Source organism: Falco naumanni, chromosome 10 (genome assembly GCF_017639655.2).
Source record: "Falco naumanni isolate bFalNau1 chromosome 10, bFalNau1.pat, whole genome shotgun sequence".
Classification (NCBI taxonomy): Eukaryota; Metazoa; Chordata; class Aves; order Falconiformes; family Falconidae; genus Falco; species Falco naumanni.
Window position 1 is genome coordinate 3,239,302 of NC_054063.1, and position 19,039 is coordinate 3,258,340.

The following is a 19,039-nucleotide window of genomic DNA, read 5'->3' on the forward strand; positions in this document are numbered from 1 at the left end:
TGGCTATGTGAAAGGTTCCCAAACTACGGTACACAAACAGGAATCAGGATGACCAACTTCTCTTGGGAAGACTGGGTACTGCCTGAACAACTAGCTATCTGCCCTGTACATGGGCTGATACGGAGTCAAAAGCTATTTGCAGCCACTTCTGCTGTCACTGCCACATGGTACCCCATCATCTCCACTTTTGGTGTCTCAGCAAGCTTGGTATGCAAAAAACTCAGGCTATACTGTTAGTAGTGGGATGTAAGGATATTTAAGCAGCGGCTCCTGACCCCTAAAAGGCAGATTTAGGTATGAGGAGAAGTTTGGTTACGCTGACCGGTAACACAATAGAATGGAGACAGCTGCTGCATGCCGGTAGCTGCCCAGGCAAAACCAAGCCTTGTGATACAGAAAAAGGAGTGTACTGTGATGTGGCACAGACATGGTCTGAATGGCGAAAGTCCTAGAATTTATAGGTAAAGCAGCTGATTCTCCTGGTGCTCTGCAAGAAGTCTTTACTCCTTCTCCAGCATCAGGAGGAGAAGTCCGTAGCTGTACAAAATAGGATGGCAGTGTCCTGTGGAAGCTGACTTACCCAGACTCTTACTCTTCTATGATTCAACAGTTTAGCAGTAGCAAGCCAATGCCTGCACTTTGCAATGACGGGTTTACAAAACAATTGATCGTGAATTTTAATCCAATGGCACTAAGCAGAGCTAACATTATTTTACGAGAGCAGGGTTTTTACATTCTCATAGCTTGCCAACAAGGACACTGCGCCAAGATCAACAGTAAAGACCATGCTCTTCACAACACAAACCAAATCTTTTGTAGTCCTTGGTCCCAGAATCTGCAATTCCCTTCCCACAAACACAATCAAAACTAAGAATATGTAGTCCTGGTATCTAAAGAACTACTCTGTCCTATGGTGTAAATTCCACAACTACAAGAAAGCCAAATCAAACCAAAACAATACTGTCCCCCCCACTCTTTCCCATCAGGATTGCTGTGGAAACCTTTCCAAGAGCGTGTACTTACCATACAAACAAATGTATGTCAGCTAACGACCTCTCCAGTTGTGAGTTATTCATATGTAAAGTTGCCACAGCAGAGCACCACTTTAGTTCTGCTCTATTTCAGCAGTCACTAACTAATGCAGAGGTGACAGCATCAGAAGAAATACCTGAAAAGAGCAGGACTGAGGGAAGCCAAATTCATTTGTGTTTTGAGAAAAGTCCTTGCCTCAGCCAAAGCACAAATGAACCTGGGCTGAATTATGACATTGAGTATAAATTTTTTTAAATGAAATAGTTCTGCAACAATTTGCTTGAGCAGATGATTTTAGGCTTTGAGGGAGTGTTGGTACATAGGAACATAACAGTCCGTCAATTTGGGGAAAAGGGGAGGTATTATAGGACAAAACAGCAAGAACAATACAGACCCTGTGGGCTGAAAGGAGTTTTCAGGGAACACTTGATAACAACTTAGTCGCACTCATGTCCTTCGGAAAACCTCTCTGAGCAATGCCTGTTACCACTGATAAAGGGGAATGTATTCACTATCCTTTAAATAAAAGGCATTTTGTTTTACTGTTCCTGATTGCTTTTCCTCTGTTGTGAGTACAATGAGAAAGCACAACAGCTTTCCTACTGTAAAGCTGCTCATTGTTGCCTGCACCTTTTCAAGGGAAGACAGAACTGATACAAAACCACAGTGAACTATCTCAGGCTCCTATAGAGCTACTAGGCACATACTGGTATGAGATAACCCTAAATGGGAGTGCTTTATAAAAAGGTGATGCAATTGTAGCAGACTAAATACAGGAATTGCTTATTGTAGAATCTGCATTTTTTTCCTCCTATTAAAGAAACACTGCATTGTCTCAAAACATAGTTCTTCCAAACTGAAACTGCCACCACAGAACACCTCTTTTAAAAACAATTTTCCCAAGCAAGCTTTTTTGATGGGTGTCCTTGAAATGTTGCAAACAACTGCAGCATTAAAATGATCACTTGGCAGCTTACTGTTGTTTGGTGAACGTCTCCCTGAGCCAGCTCCTGTTTTGTTTTCTTCTCCCTTTTACAATGAGCTCATACAGCATCTCAGAAACTCAGAATCTCAGAAACTGTAGCATGGAACTGCAGTTCCAAGGGTTTTTCCCCCCCCAAGACAAGAGAGGTCTTTGCTTGAGATGTACTTAAATACTCCATCCAACTTAACTCCACTACAGTTCAGGTGTGAAAGCAAGCATACCTGTATCAGAGGGTTATGAAACTACCATTCTTTGAGACTAGAGCAAAGTCTAGGCTTCCAATGCTCCAGAAATCTGAATCTGATGGTGCCTCCTCTCTTAATTTGCACTACATGAGCTCTGATACCGTGAAGTGAGAGCAGCAAATCACTTGTCTTCTTTAAATGAAACAACCACAAAAGCCTTTGCTTCATTTCCTTTACAGTAGTTAAGGCTAGGCCATACAGAAAACAGGTCCACCCTCATTGCTTACAGGTATTTATCAGGAAATGGTTTTGTCCCCTTAAACGTGTTTATCTGCTTCTGCTATTTACCTACTCTCTGAATTTACACTGAGCTTTCGAAAAAATCTCTCCTTGACTCTCCACAATTCGATTCTGTCAGTAATAACTAACCAAGCCAAAACATTGCTGAAAAATCTATCAAATATAATGTGTGTCTTTTCCACTTGCCTAGTTCCATCCTACTACTACTGGGTAACATGAAATACACTTTTCAGAAACGAGCCAGCCACATCTTCAGTGTTCAACTTCACCCTTACATGGAATATACCAGTCCTTACCATTTACTTCCGAGACTTTCAAGTGTGTAGGTGGCAAAGAGAATGGGGCACCCACACCAGTGATTGCCTCTGGCTTTCACCAGCAGAGGTGTGTCAGCTCTGCAGGAAAGTCCACATGGGAAGCTTTCAGGACCACCAGACCCATTTCTTGGGTTTCCACTGTTGAAGACACAATGCAAATAGTTAAACAGAAATGGTGGTTCTGAGATACGTTCTGCATGCATGATAGTGTGTGTGCCACAATATAAAGTTTTATAGGCACTTGTTAAGGATGACATATGTAACTTGGTGTGGATGTAAAACTTTAGCAAATAAAACTTGTGGCCATAAACTTCTGCTAATAAAAATCTTCTATGCCATATCATCAAATATTTGTTCTTTCTCTAATTATCTAGAAATACAGTAATATGATGAACAGGTAGATACAGATATTAGGCCAGTATGAGGTACTTCTAACTGTGGTAAATCACAAGATATAAACATGTCCAAATCTGACGGGCAGTAAGTTACGAAGGTTTAAAAATTATCATGGTCAACAGATCTCTGATTATCACACAGGAGTTGTTGCCTGCTGGTTAATTGGTGTGTTCTCACCAAGCTAGCCCATAGCTTACAGGCATTTTGGAATGGTCTAAAACACCCTAGAGAAGGACAACTACTGCTGCTGGAAAAGCACTCTCCACTGCAACACACAGGCCAGGAGAGCTCCGTTAGCCCTTCGTGCAGAGACTAATGTCTTCAGAGCTGAAGAACCTGCTTTACATCCTGCTGCCTCCGCTTGGTGCTTTATATGCACAGCTGGCTAATGACCATGTTGTATTATGTATAAAGCCATTTACTATGATATGCTTGTGTTGTTAATATGCTGTAGAGTATTTTTGCTCTGTTTAAGGGGTAACTCTGGGAAACATTAATGCTGGATGGTATGAAAACAAGGGCAATTCCAGTCCAGACGGCAAGAAGAAATCCACAAAGTAGCCAAACATTTCCATCTGCTCAGTGAACAAAGAGACTTTCATGCCTCCATTTACGCCTTCTGCTGTGAGCTGCCATCACAGTGTGAAAGGAATCCTCCTTTTATTCATAGAAGCCACGCTGCTGAATACTGCTAGTGATGCTTCCTTTGGGTGGCCTCCATGCTCCTTGTTCCTCAGTCTGCGCATGAAGCTTTTAGGCTCTTTTGGCTAGTGCTAGCCCCTTTGCAACTTCCCCCAGAGCAGACACTGAATACAAGGAGCCCTCTGCTACACCCAAAAAAACCCATTCAGAAATGGTCTGAAGGGACAAACTAGGTTTTGAGTTTGGTGCTGGTAATTGCACTCTCTTCCCAAACCATCAACTTATCACACACTTCTTGAAAGTGTAAAACAGTAAAGAAACCTTTGCTTCAGTTTGTCCTGCACAATCAAATGGTTTCTGGAGTATCCTCATCCTAAGAGGCCCTTGTCAGCTCAATATAAAAGCAACAATGTTCAGAAAGTATTATAAGCCTGTAACATTCCCACTACAATCTGTAATTACAACCAACTTTTCCAACCTTTTTTTACTGGTTTTGCACCTTCACTAATGTATCTCTAGAACATTTGGCTTAAAGAGCTTGTAAGAGACTTCAAAATACCGAAAAGCACCATAAAGGCACTTCAGAGAAAGTCTTTAGTGACCTTATTCATTAAATTATGGTTGGTATTTAAAATGCAGGGATCCATTAATGCCTCTGCCAGCATACACATGCAGTGCACAGTTCTGTTGCTCACACAGTCAACACCTGAGTGAGAGTTCTAGGTCATTTACCCTGTTAGTATCAAACAGCACAGTACAAACTGCACTTGGTAAAACTTCCCAGCTATTTCCTTGCCTTCCTCTTTTCCATCTTTCTGAGCAGGATTGTTTTCCAGAACGAGCATAACAACAGGGATAGAGGAGCTGTGGCTTCCTGGAGTGGCCAATCTGCTACATCACTGATGCTACAAAGATGATTTGGCTCACCTCACTGTTTTCTACCTCAACAGAGGATGCCCACAGCGTCTCTGGACTCCTCTCTGCATCACCTCTCTGCTGGCATGGAGGGATGCCAAAACTTGCACCACAATATGGAAATGAAATGTTACATCGGGTGACTCACATCAAGGCTTAGTTCATGCAAAATGCTTAAGTCCCTTAGTCTCATTTTAATGAACAGGTAGTGTTTCCTGGGATGCTCAGATATTGCCAAATGCTCAGTAGCCTTGTCACCCCTTGCTGTAGTGTCCTCGTTACCATTTGCAGCACTGACAAGGTCAATGATTGACTGCAATAATTGCAACGTGCTGCACATGAAGGCCATTCAACAATTTCATCTCATTCAGAGGGAAACCACCTGTTAATGTTTCTGCAGGGTCTCCATTATTCCTTCATGTCCCTGGATCTCTGCTTCTTTCCAGATAATTGTGCTCTGCTTGAATTAATCTGTTCAATAATTCTTCTGTTGACTTGGGCTGCTGATACATCTGCCCTGTTCATGACAACTTTAAAGATGACTCTCCCCTGCTATAGTTCTGCAAAAGCAGGAATGGGTTTACACGCTAGGCTCCCAGATAACGCAGTGGGAGATACAGCACGCTACAGCCTGAATCACTGTTCAGCATGTTTGCCAGCAAGATGATTTTCTTAGACAGCTAGGAACAGACAAAGAATGCCTGGCATGTGTTAATCCTTATCAGGGGAAGACAGACTAAAATGTGTTTGTTTATAACAGTGTTAAAATCTGCTAATGTATTTCAATAAGCAGGTAAAAAGAAGAGGCTCTCAAAAAATCTGGTTGTCCTTTCATGGAAAAGGGAGGAGAGAATCTAAATTAAAATAGGTATGTTTTCATACACAGAAAACAACACAGTGTGAAGAGTTGTGGTACTTACCTATGAATAACATCCCTAGAAGCAGGCTACGCTTTATGACGTTACTCTTGCTCTGAGGGCAGGGGAAGCTTGTTACCATTTTGTGTGGAGTTGTGAGGAGTTTTTCTTTGGAGTCTTCTCACTCACCGATCCTAACCTATGTAACAATCACTATGAGGTTGCACTCATAATCGGGACACAAACAGCATTAATGGGCAAAAGAAGTTCATATGCCACAGATAAGATCTGAAGGATGCACAAAGCATTTTTTTTTATGTATGTTTTGCATCTCTCATTATACTTACACACACTGATGACAATAATGGCATTCATGCTTATACTTTTAGGCTGTGACAATTCACCCCTAAAGAAATTAAGGCCAATGCTTCAGTCAAAAGCATTCTATAAACTCTACTACAAGATTTGTCAGAAGAGTCTAAAGGCCGTTGCTCTTTGCAACATTTTATTTATGAAAGTGTTCTGGTGATGCAGATTGATTTTCTTGGACCCATATTTTGGTATCTTAATTGCCTGGAAGTGAAGAGTGCTAGTACACTGATTAATGACTTGAAAGTTTCTCTAGTTACACTACTGTTTCACTCAGCACTTCTCTCTATTCTGTACTGATAATCCCCAAAGGTCCCCTCAATGAACCACAAACAGCATTCCTACGTGGACTTGCCCTCACAGGACTTTCTTCTCTCTCCTCCATGAGTGATTACAAAATGCCAATTGTAAAGCTGATATGCAAGCCAGAATCCAGGCTAGGTCCAGCTTCGGCAGGATACCAGACTGACAAAAGAGCTTGTCTAGAAAAAACTTTGAAGATCTATCAAGTGTTAGAATAAGTAACTGACAAAATGCAAAACTGTTGATTCCAGTATTTTGAGGTTTTGCCTTTATGTTAAATTGCAGCCATAAAGTCAATCACCATAAAATTTATTGGGGCAGTTACCAGACATTTAGTTTTCTATGTACATATTGTAGATTCAGAATGGTTTTGACAGCAATGGCTGTTTCTGCCTGAGGGACACCACAAGCACCAGGATTATGACACTCTGTAATGCCCAATGCCGATTATTGCACAAGTGAGACAGCTTTTTTACCATGCATGAAATGCTTTATACAGCCACAGCTGGAAAAGTTACTTTATATTCTGCTATAAATATGAAGAAAATATTACTTGGAGAATCTTCTAAGATAAAGTTGCACGAGCTGAAGCAGCCATGTTGACAGAGCCATCTATGAATAGAGGTTGTGACTGACTTGGCTGGTACACAACCACTTGATCTTCCAGCCGGCTGTTGCAAGAGCAGATTGGAACTAAACAAAGAACAGGCAGTGCATAAAATACATCAATGTTACGGCAGACGTTGTTCTACAAGTCCTATTGAAGACAGTATCATCTCATATGAGCGATCATATTATTTTACTGTACTTGACATGATACTGCCACTGAAGAGTTTTCCAAAGTAAAGAATATTTGTAATTTGGGATGCTCCATAACTAGAACTTTGTGCAAACAACAAACTAGGTCAGGTCATCAGATTCAGACTGAAGGACATGCTTAATGCACTGTTTATCCTATTCTTTATGAAATTAAATATTTATTTAACTGAAGGATAATAAAGATTTGCTTTGCTTTGATCTTATTTGGAATGTAGTGAATGCATACAGTGAAGACAGACTGAAGGGATGCCAGAGTAAATTAGTATGTCCTGTGCCCTTAAAACTTGATCTTTACAAAGCTAATAGATCTTGCCCTCTCCCTCTGTACATTTTATTTACATAAGATAACTAGCATTTATTTTCAGCAAAACACTCTGTCCTAACAGCAGGTTAGTTACAGTATAGTGTGTGTGTACATATACACATATGAACACGTAGTGTGCTTTCACTCCAGAATAATTCAATCATGCTGAGATCCATTGCAGCAGGCACCCAAGCTAACTTATAAGAAGCTTGTTCAGGAACCTACCAGCTATACTACATAGTTTCTGTAATGTAAACACAACCTTAGCACAACAGGCATATGTTCAAAGTCAACTCTTAATTCAAGAGTCCTGAGCAGGTGAATTATTACTTTTTTTCCAGGACACCACTTCACTGAATTCACTATGGCTGTGGACACCTATTTCAATACAGATGAACTGAAATGACTGAGATTTATCTAACGTTTAACTTTGTTACATTGAGAATGAAGAGTGTGAACCAGCAGTTACCAAGTTGAATTTAAAACAGTTTCAGCAGGGAGTAAAAAAAACAAAGGGTTTGAGATAGGAAGTTCAAGTATCTCACACTTACAATAATTGTGATAGAGTCTCTTCTCTGACTCATACTCTATTTAGGTACTACAGGCAGCTCCCCTTCTTCATCAGTGACTCATAAAATTAGACAAACAGGTCACACACATGGAAATTCTAAAGGAACTAATAGTTTAGAAAAGAGATGACTCACAGGGAACACAAGCAGTCTATAAATATCTTCAAGGCAATAGCACAAATGTATAAATGAAAGATGGGAATTGCTTGGTCTCAGAAGTTGGTAGGTAAGTTGGCAGTATAAGTTAAGGAAAAGAATAACTGGTAAGTGAATAGCATCTCCAGGGAAGCTGGCTAGGAACCAATACTGTAAATATTCAAGAATAGGTAAAATCAGATACTAGTGGGAAAGATGCACTAAGCAGACCTGCAAGATCCTTGGAGCTCGACTAAATGTTTCTAAGATGCCTTATCTGGTGCTACTTTTGTTATCCATGACATTAGGGTATGCCCTAGCAAGAAAAGAAAAAAATTATATTCACCAAACTAAATGTGGCTGCTTAAATTACAATTATCTGTAAGCAGGTGTTTCATTGACTCCGCACCTGCCATCTACTTCCTAACAGTGATAGCTTTTATGATACGCTAATGTAGAAGGTACTACACAACATCAATACAAATTCATAGTTGCTAATTATACTATTAATAACATTGAACCTATCTGCTGCAAATCTTATTGATATGAATAGTATTATTAATTCCATCAGGCGTCAGCAGTGATGTTGAATGACACTGTGTACAGTAATCTCCCTGAATGACTCATTAGGCTCATAGAGAAATATGACCTCCTTACATAGCTGCACCTGGCTTGCCTCAGGCATTAATGGCTCAGATGTCTTTATTTCCTGTCAAACAAATAGCTAGTGAAGTGTAGTGACATATATTTATTAAATTAAAACAAACCAGAAAACCCTCCAGCACATGAAAGTGAGGACTGCAAAGCCAGACAGTAACAGGTTGCTTGTCGCACTTCAGGTCTCTCTCAAGTGCACACATGTAGGGACGCACTACCAAAACCCACGTTTCCATCAGAATCATGGCTCATTTAGTGACTCTAGTTACTTGGTCTTTCTTCTCAACCTCCACATACTGTACATTGCACCACACCTTATTTCTATACATCCATAAACCCTATACTGATTGCATCACACTTCCAGGCCTTTCTTTGTTACACTAGCATCAGAAAATTTCTCACTTTGCCTCGATATTCCTACAACATTGGCATTATTACAATCTTTTTTAGGCAGATGCGGAACTAAAGCTAGCTGTGAGTAAAGCTGAAGCAGCTAAAAATCTACATTTAAGGAACAAACTTGAGATCTCCAGAGTGTGCTTTTCCAAAGTAGTTATAATTTTTATGGCACTCCATACACGCAGAGCACAGATCCAAGTGGTCATGCTTGCAGCTGGGAGCGCTCAGCATTTATGCAAATCTGGCCTAACATACATCCTACCAAGTACCTGCATAATTAATGGCATGGGCACACTGCGGCTCAGAGTATTTTGGCACTGCATAGGCTTATCCATTGCCTGTCAGCAATCCCTGGCCGTACTCACTGCATAGTTTGCAAACAAGATAAGGGCTCCACAAAGATCAGACTCATTCTCTGAGAGACCTTGCAGCTTTCCTGTGTGTCCTGTGTGAGGAAGGCACTCTGCGAACAAAAAAAGTATGTGAGCACTAATTAAAGACTGTATCATAGTGTATGGGCACGAAGAGGGTGAGTTAAGACTGCAAAGACAATGAACCAGAATTCTTGTGCCTACTACACAGGAGGTCTTCACCTATTAACTTCTTAAATGATTGCCACTTTTGAAAGAAGCAAAATTAACATACTTTCCTAGGTATTAATTTAAGTAAATTAAACATCCTCACTAGATTTACAAAAGCACTATCCAACAGCTTCCTACAATTCTTTAGAAACTTACAAACATTGGAGTGCATGGTAAATGGGAGGATGTGTGGGTTTAGCAATAAACCACACAGTGCCTCGTGTTCCCTATTTAAAAATTCAGAGATCAGTAGGAACTAATTCAGTCAGACAGTGTTTTATTCCAGACCTATGACCATTCTTCCCACTATCACATAATGAAGAGATAAAAAAAATTCTTAGAACAAAAATTTTTTGCCCAATGTTTGTTTAAATCTGGCAAACTATGTCTCTGCTTCATCGCTGATTCCAACCATGTGTTATCATTGCATAAATGACGCTTACAGTTTTGGGTAAGTCAATTTGAGCAGTGATTAGTTTTCCTATCTGTTAAACCTTTCAATATTTGATTTGTAAATGGGTATGACTTTTAATCCCAGCTGTTTTCCCCATTATTCCACCTATTTTTTTAGTAAGTTACACATATTTTCTGGAAGATAGCCTTACCAAGCATCATGCAAGCAGTTTTTCTTTATGGACTTAGGGACTTGGAATGTGTGTTGCTTTGCATTTCTATCCTTCTATACTTTATTTCCTACATTCATCATGGAAGAAACACAGAACAAGCAGTTCAAGCCTCACCTGCGCCAGCTGCTGGGGAGCCCTGCTGTAGGCAAAGAGGAAAGCAGACATCTCTCCCAGCCTCACTCCTCGTGAGGTTTTCTGGCTCGATTTCTCCATGCTTCCCTTTACTGTCAAGCTCAGCACAGGCCGCCTTCTTGGAGTAATGATTTTGCCCAGACTGCTGAAAGCCTTGAGCTGGCCCTAACCTAAATAAATGGTCACTATTAAACATGACTAAAGCGAATGCCCTCCAAGAAGACTGTGCATATGGGAACAACACCTACAACTGTATCACGAGAGACCGTCTGCAGAAATAGCAACTAAGCAAAGAACTCCATGGGTTTGACAGATAATTATTCAAGAACAACCTGTGAGAAAAGCAAACTTACAAAAAGGGCAACTTCAGCCCCAAAGAGGGTAAGATCCAGGGAAGCATTTCCCAGCTCTGTGTATGCAGCACTAGAAAGATCATTATTAGACTGGTGTGTGAGTTCCGGTCCATGCGTACCACGGTGGCCACAGGCATCTTACAGCAAGCGCAAAGTTGGGGGTCATGAAGTGTCCTAGGAACTGAAAAATTCATCCTGACAATGTAAGGCGTGAGAAAATTTTGATGTATTTAGGATATTTAAGAATAAACCTAGAAGTGATGTGAACACCATGAAACACTGTTTTCATAGAAAAGAGATGAGATAGCACAGCCTTTCTAATCCTACTGATAATAACATAGGAAGATCCACTGACTGGAAGCTAAAGTGAGACAGATTTAACCTTGAAATAAGGCACGATTTCTTAGGGAAAGTATAATTAAGTATTAAAACTGGTTACCAGGAGAGGTGATAGTCTTGCCTGGATCTGGAGACTTTAAAATATATAGCTTAATGCTGCTTCTAGGAGAAATTTTACAGCCTAGACAGCTGGGAATGAAGAGAAGGAAACTGGCCTGAAGGTCCCAGGAGAACCCTCCTGACCTTGACCTTTATAAATACCCTCTGAAAAGTGGACCAAGTTGACTTCCACTGTCCTCATCTTATAGTTCTGTATTACAGCATGGGTAAAGTCAAACCTCACTGCACAGCCTTGGGTGCTCTGTGGCAAAAACCAGGAAGGATTTTTCCACTGATGCATGCTTGACCAGGCACAATGTGGCCTTCCCTTGCCTGAATATTTCTTCCTTCTCTGAGGCGTCAGAGCAGCTGCAGCTAGAGCTGTGGGCACTGGATGGAAGGCTACTGCTGTGCTACACAAGAGCCCTTTTTGTTGAGGGCTGGCTGGTGAGTGTTACTTGGATACTCAAGGGCAGACAGATCACTTTATGTGAAATTGAAAAAGAATTTTCTGAAGGCATCAGGGGATTATTTTTTTTTCCTATCTCCCTTGCACAGTGCATAGCGTGCCTGCTAGAATCATGTAGACATATTTCAATTAATATGTTTCTCGTCTCTGCTGCTCTCTGCCAGGAGCATAGTTTAATGTCCTGAGAAAAGCAACTCCTAAGACCACCTGGTCTTGGGCTTAATATAGGGAACCCTGGCTAAGCACTGGAGTACAAAATTATTTACCATAATATTTATTGTCTCTTTTCCTTTAGTGCTCTTGAGCATGTAAATAAAACTCAATTTACTATACAGACAGCATGAAAACCAGACAACAGATTGGGCTGAGTAGAATCACTGTTTCACAATTCAATTTATCCACCTCCTTTTGCGTATTTTATTTGTTCTCTGTATTAACAAAGTCTGTAAGAAGAGTAAGGAGTAGTTACTCAGATCTGACGTACCAATCACACAAGTTGGGAAGGTGTATCTGTTTCTGTGGGCTGACAATCCCTTTTTCCTTGCAAGTCATACTCACGGCCTACAGACTGAAACACTCCTGGCTTTATGTAGTGAAGTGCTGAAGTTTAGTCTGGTAATCATGTATATCCACCATGACTAACTCCAGTCTGCCCATATAAAATCACCCCAGATTAATTAGTGCATGTTTATGCACACATTATATTTGTGCCACTGCCTACATGTAGGTACGTGAGCTTCAGACTTTTGGCTACACCATTATAGTTCACACTAAGCCAAACGATAAGCTCACAGCTACCACAGACAGGTTAAGTGCAGTCAAAACCAGGCAGTACAAATTAAGGATTCAATTTTTATTTTTCATTCAGGAACTCAGTGTCTCTCACACACATTTTCTGGAGCTGCCAAGCTTTTCTGATATGAGTTCTTATCAGGAGATTATTCTGTCATGATTTCCCTTGTGACTGACTGGCAATGTTTCCCTTAAAAAGTGCAGCAGCATCAGGAATGCTCTCACCTGCAGAGACCCCAGAGAGCTGCTGTTGCAAAGCTGACATTTCCACAGTGTGGCAGAGCAGGCTGCACTCATCACTGGCACAGTATAGGGACCAAAAAGAAAAGACAGCTTCTCAGAGAATTCTGGCTCTAAAGATTCAAATCCTGCTTCAATAAAAAGTGATTCTGGGAGAAAAAACAAAAGGCGTGGGTGATGGCAAAGATGAACTAGAATGCTTAAGAGCTTAAATATTAAGGGTCACCTCCAGCCACAAAGACATAGTATTTTTTCATTCTTAAAGTACAACAGTAGATATGAGAGGCAAAACCCAGGAGATACAACTAAGGTTTGATTCTGATTTCTGTATTTGGAGGCCTTCACTCAGACTTTTCACCCGGGACAGCCTCCCTCGCACAAGCACAGGACCCTAAGTATTCTTCCTTTTCCAAGTCTTTGAGCACTTTCAAGGGATGCTTGCTATCTGTGATGCTCAAAGTCTCTCTCCAGTCCCACTGCTCTATGCACACTTTAAAGCAATCCTTTTCATGTCTGCCCATGAGCTGCTAAAGTTCACTCCTTCATTCCTATTATTGATATTCATGCTATTTATACCTCCACATGTTTGCTCATAGTGGAGACTCAGTCCATTTCTTCACAACCAGAAAAGGTTTGATGATGTGGTTCACTTAGAATGAGAACAAGGACACAGTTACCAGGAAATCATTTCAGTAGACAGAAGAATACTTTTAGCCCCCCAGTACTGCCAAACATGAAAAAAAAAAAAAAACAAACAACCCAAGCAGAAAAAAGAGCATTTTAAAAATTTCAATGCTATAAAATACAGTAGCAAGTATCAGTTTTGTTAGTAAAGTTGCAGAGCAGCAACAAACTTTGTTGTTCTTTGTTGTACTTTGTGTTTTGTACAGGTGGGCACAACACCTATAGGTCAGTTCACCTGCAGTTCTGGTTTCAGAAAAGAGTTTCATCTGCATTCTACCAAAACATTAAAATTAGGTTAGGGAGAAAACTTTTTCTGGCCCATTTGGCCTCCCCTTTCCAGAGGAAAAGAGCACCATCACAGATGATTATCAGCATTTCCCCAGACCAACCGTGTTCTCTGGGGTTCAACTCTCTGAGACCCAGTATCTAGAGTGCTGCAGGACAGCCACAAGAATCTGGCTCAGCTTCATTGTAAAAAAAATGGTTACTGAGTTGTGAAACAGTCCATAAGCTGAAGCCAAGCAAGACCAAAATGCTAACAAAAATGAAACTGTCCAGATAGTGGTTTTCTCTTGAGTCACTGACTGGTACTGACACGAGAAGCTAAAAAGCCCTAAGAAAAAAACCACAGAGAATCAGAGACAGCAATGGTCAAGGATCAGCTTGACTGAAGGAGCAGTAAAGGCTAGCCCTTTCCCACATGACTGATGACTAACTGATAATTAACCCACCACCCATTAGGTCTCTCTGTCTGCAATGGATGTTCTTCTAACCTGGTAGCACTTATGTCCTAGCTGACTACTATTGCATTACTCAATAAATTACCACTGTGTGCTCTTAAATTGCGTATATGCTGCTTGCACAGTCTCTCTACACAGTCAGAGATGCCCAAACAGAAGTGACCCACTAGAGGGAAAGTTACAGAGAGCCTCTCAGTCTGCAGAAGCAATTTGCTAGCACATTAAAATGATAAGCATCACAACCAGACATTTCCATATGGCTGCAAAGAAGAACCAGAGAACAAAGCTCCTTGTTTTGTTCAGGGCTTGACAACACAGAGGCAGGCAACATGCTGATACAGACACATGAAGGCAAGTGTATTGGTTGATTCTGCCTTTTTGAACAGCATGCCAGCAGCAGTATAATCTTTCTCTGAATATCCAATATGTACCTGAAAATGAGAACCCAAAAGCATAGTGAAAGGGGCTCAAGAGAAAGAAACAGACTGAGTGACAGTGTTGCTGCTGCTGCCATCGCTGCTGCTTACTCTGAGTGGCGACACAGAAAGAAACAGCGCACACAGATGACAGCTGCTTTAGAGCCAGCACCGTCAGATCAGCTCTCTGCTTTCCACAAAGCAGCAATACATTTAAATCTCTGTGCCTCAGAATGGGCACCTGAGAAAGCACTTTCCAAAACCTCAGCTAGTAACGTGTCAATTCTTAGGTGCCTCTTCAGGTCATGACCCACAAAGTTAATCTGTATCTCTCAATTAGCAGCACTAATGCAACCACTTCAAGATGCAGCTTACCTGATTGCCCAGTTGTCTTCTCTAGTGAGCCTACAACTTTTCATTTCCCCTGTGTCACAAGAACTTCAAAGTTTTAAAAGAACATAAAGCGTGTGCACCTGTATCAGAATATGGACAAAGTACAAGTCAACATACTCTTGGGTTTTTTGCCTGGGTGTTGAAATGAAGGATGGAAAAAATATAACAGGCAACTATTAAGGCAGAGAGTTGATGAAGGGAACCAGAGCAAACACTGTGAGCATGTTTAAATTAGAACTCATCTCGAAGTCCTGTGACACTACTGGGACTTTAACACAAGCTGAAATGGGGTGTAGGTGAAACTGTATTGCAATTCTGAAGAAAACACAGAATACAGCAATGTTACCTTTAGAGCTGACTGAAAAAGGAGGGAAAAAAATGAGATGGAGATTATTAACTCTATTTTTCTTCTGTGTTGAAAATCTGTACTGAAATTGCAAGTGCATCCTCTCTCATTTGGGTAGGCAAAGAGTGAAGGATCTTTAGCACTCACCCTCAGAGGACTTGATTCTTTTGCACATCACATTCTGCCAGTGTGATGCTCCTGTGACTGAATATGTCAAAGCCATTAGCAAAAGCAGAAAACAATACTGCCCTTCTTAAAAGTCTGTAAACAATTTTTGGATATGAACAAAAATATCCCTATTAACAGGACCTTCATGTCCATACCTGGGGACAGAACTAATTGCATCCCTGAATTCCTAACAGTGCACTGCATCTCTTACATCAGAAAACAGAAATTATTTGAGTTTCTCTTGGTTTCAAGTACCCATTCCTGTATGAGCACATTTCTTTGTAACAGCTGAAACAAAAGAATTATAATTTTACAATATATTTATTACTGGATGTAAACAGTCACATTGTATGTGTGAATTAAAATCACTCTTTGGGTAGGATTCACCTCTGTCTCCTCCCCTATACTGTTGTTTACTGAGATATTGCTCCTTTCTGCATCTTCTCTTTAACCCTAAACAAATGAGACTCAAGACCCAGTGTACCTGTCCCCGAATTTCAGACCTTAACAATTACCTGTCTTACCTAATTCACATATCTTTTCCCATCAGTTTACCTATGCTGCTTTATCACTTTCCTTCCATTTTCAAGACCAAAGCTCAGCTTTCCCTGGTCTCCATTCCTGATGCTTATCCCTCTTCTAGCTCCACTGTAATTACAACCCAAAGGGCGCAATGACCAGGAAGATTTGGAAAAACCATCAGGTCAGGAGAAGCCAAGGCATAAGAAAGCAAGCGACTAGAAGCAAAGGACTGAGCTGCCTCAAGCACTTTCAGAGGGACAACCAGAAGAGCTACAAAGTGGGGAGAGGGACAAGACATGGAAGCCCAGGTTACATCAGGTCTATACTGCTGTTTCAATGTAATGGAAACATTTAGTCTTGAATTTTTGGTTCTGCTTCTATTTGATAGCATGCCATAAACACTCATTAAAAGCTGAGTGGAATTTTATAGCTGCTATTAGAATTGAATTTTACCTTCCTCCAAAAAGATTCCCCGTTTAATAAATTAAATTCCAAAGGCAAAAATAATCACTTGCTGCCATGTACGTTCCCCTGTTTTCACTATGAAATAAATTAAAGTTTTCATCTGATAATCAATATCCATCAAATTCTGAACTTCAGCTTCAAGCCAAAGGCTAATAATAATAGTTGGATTAGTGACACACAGCAACACGTCCCTGTTCTCCCTTGGTCCCAGGGCCTAAGCATTTGCATGAATCACTAATGCACTGAATTGCTGATCCAGATCAACAAAGCTTTCAAATGCACTGTCTTGTTGATAACCTCTATAAAACACAACCACAGCTCAGAAATGCTGATCCACACTACTGCACTTACCTCCTAGTACTTCACTATGCAGTCCAATAAAAATATTAATGCACTAGAAGTGCTGATGCAGCCCCATTAGAGCAAGATTTCCTTACCATAGAAGCATCCTGGGTTTCTTCTCTTTGTAAATGTTAGACTGGAGCATCACAAGGAGAAGAAAATATTAAGCAGTTCAGACAAGATTATGGTGATTCAGAAATGATGATGTACTTCCTGACAAAGAGGAAGGGGGAGAGAAACAGGAGAAAACGTATCCTAGCAGACGAAGGAAAGAAGGGACAAATGTTAAAGTAACTGTGCTCTAGGATAGTAACAATTTTCTTCTGCTTTAATTTGGTGGCGTGTGTTAGCTTGTAGGTCCTACAGGTCTAGAAATAAGCGGTTCCCCAGATGTGTCAGGAAGGAACTTGGTGGTTTGGGGAAGACAGCAAAGTACTACCGTTGACTCTAACTGGTGTGACACACATTGGCCCATCCATTCCTCTCCCTGCTGTCACAAAAGTTGTGTAGATTTGAGAACAGAAGTTTCTTATCATATAACCTAAAACAGTTTTAACCACTAGTAGGGATCCAGAGGCAGACACAAGATGCTAAACTACAAACATGGCTCTTACAAGAGGACCTTTATATAGCTTCACAGATACTACGAATTGCACATTGGGAAAGGTACCCTGGAAGGACATTATATGCCCTGTTGTGACGACATGGTGTGGGTGAAGAATGGCTCGTTGTAAACCTGATCAGCTTTTCTAAAGTCTAAACTCCATTTGAAGCATGAATGACTTGAAATAGGTAATTCCACTGTTTCTACTTCCAAAGATACTGTTTATTCATCACCTTGAGAGGTGACATCAAAGCCAAATGCAACTGTCAACATCATAGTTATCTTTAATGGTATACTTGTTATCTTTGGATGTAACATTTGCAAATAAAAGGTGTTTTATTAATCAAATAAACATGGCAGTTAATCTAAACAAGTAAATTGCTTCTAGAAAGTGTCATTAAGGTAAGTAAACTGGATACACTGAGGTAGTCATCTTTAAAGACTTCATATATAATAACCAAGTTCCGTACTAAAATAAAGACAAAGAATATCTGAAAGAAGCTCAAGAAGTTAAAGCAGACCTTTGTGGTTTAAAACACACCATTAGAAACTGGGTTGTAAGATTTTCTATATGAAAGCAAAATGAATGTATTGTTTTAGCATAAACGGGTAGATATTCAAGAGGAGGCCTGACACAACAGCACAATGTAATCTATGGCCCAGAATAATATATATATATTACGTACATTTAAAATAAATCAAAACTGCCAGGTGAGACTCCTTCAGGTCAGGAGATGAAAAACATCTGATTTACAAAACAGTTTGTAATTAATTACCACAGTTTAGACAGTTTCCTAAGAAGAAGAGGCTTATGCAGTGACTGTACTATCTACCTGTGCATCCGTGTACCTCTTTGTTCCTCCTCCCCAGCAATTTCTAAATTATTCCCTTTCTGAGATTTCTGTCAAGTTCAGACAGCAAGTGTAGATGTTTCTGAGACAATAAAGTTCCTGTAATTTTTGTAAATACCCAACAGCTGTGAAGAGGAGAGAAAGTCACCCCTGTGGTGGCACTGAAGGAAAGGAAGGAAAAACCGGCCATTAATCTTTTTGGCAGCACCCAGTCAGTATGTGTATATCATGGGCACACTGGACAGCCAAACCACATGCATTTAGCTCTGAATTTTATCACATGTGGCCTCCTGGGACAGGGCAGAGCCTTCTGCTGCCCTCCAGTCCAGCTCTCCCACACACAGCCCACCACCCCAACGGCGCCAGCCCTGTATGGAGATTTACTTGGCATCTATAAAGATCACTAATTGCTAAATCACTAATGCTCAGAAATCATATAAACCATCAACTATTAGTTGTAAGCATAAATGACTGGGGTCCTGAACATTTTAAGCTTTTAGATCCATTTCGCAAAGTCACCTGCATGTGTACTGGGCACCCCTGGTGAGGTGCTGCCCATGGCTGAGGTACTGCCTGTAGCTGAGGTACGGCCTGTAGCTGAGGTGCTGCCCATGGCTGAGGTGCTGCCCGTAGCTGAGGGCCTGCCTGTAGCTGAGGGGCTGCCCGTAGCTGAGGTGCTGCCCATGGCTGAGG

General features: G+C 40.8%; 1 protein-coding gene across 6 annotated transcripts in view; it reads right to left on the reverse strand.

The window, feature by feature from the left end:
- TSPAN4 (tetraspanin 4) overlaps positions 1–19,039 on the reverse strand; it is a 442,443-nt gene that overhangs the window by 121,390 nt on the left and 302,014 nt on the right. The gene's annotated exons all lie outside the window — the stretch shown is intronic.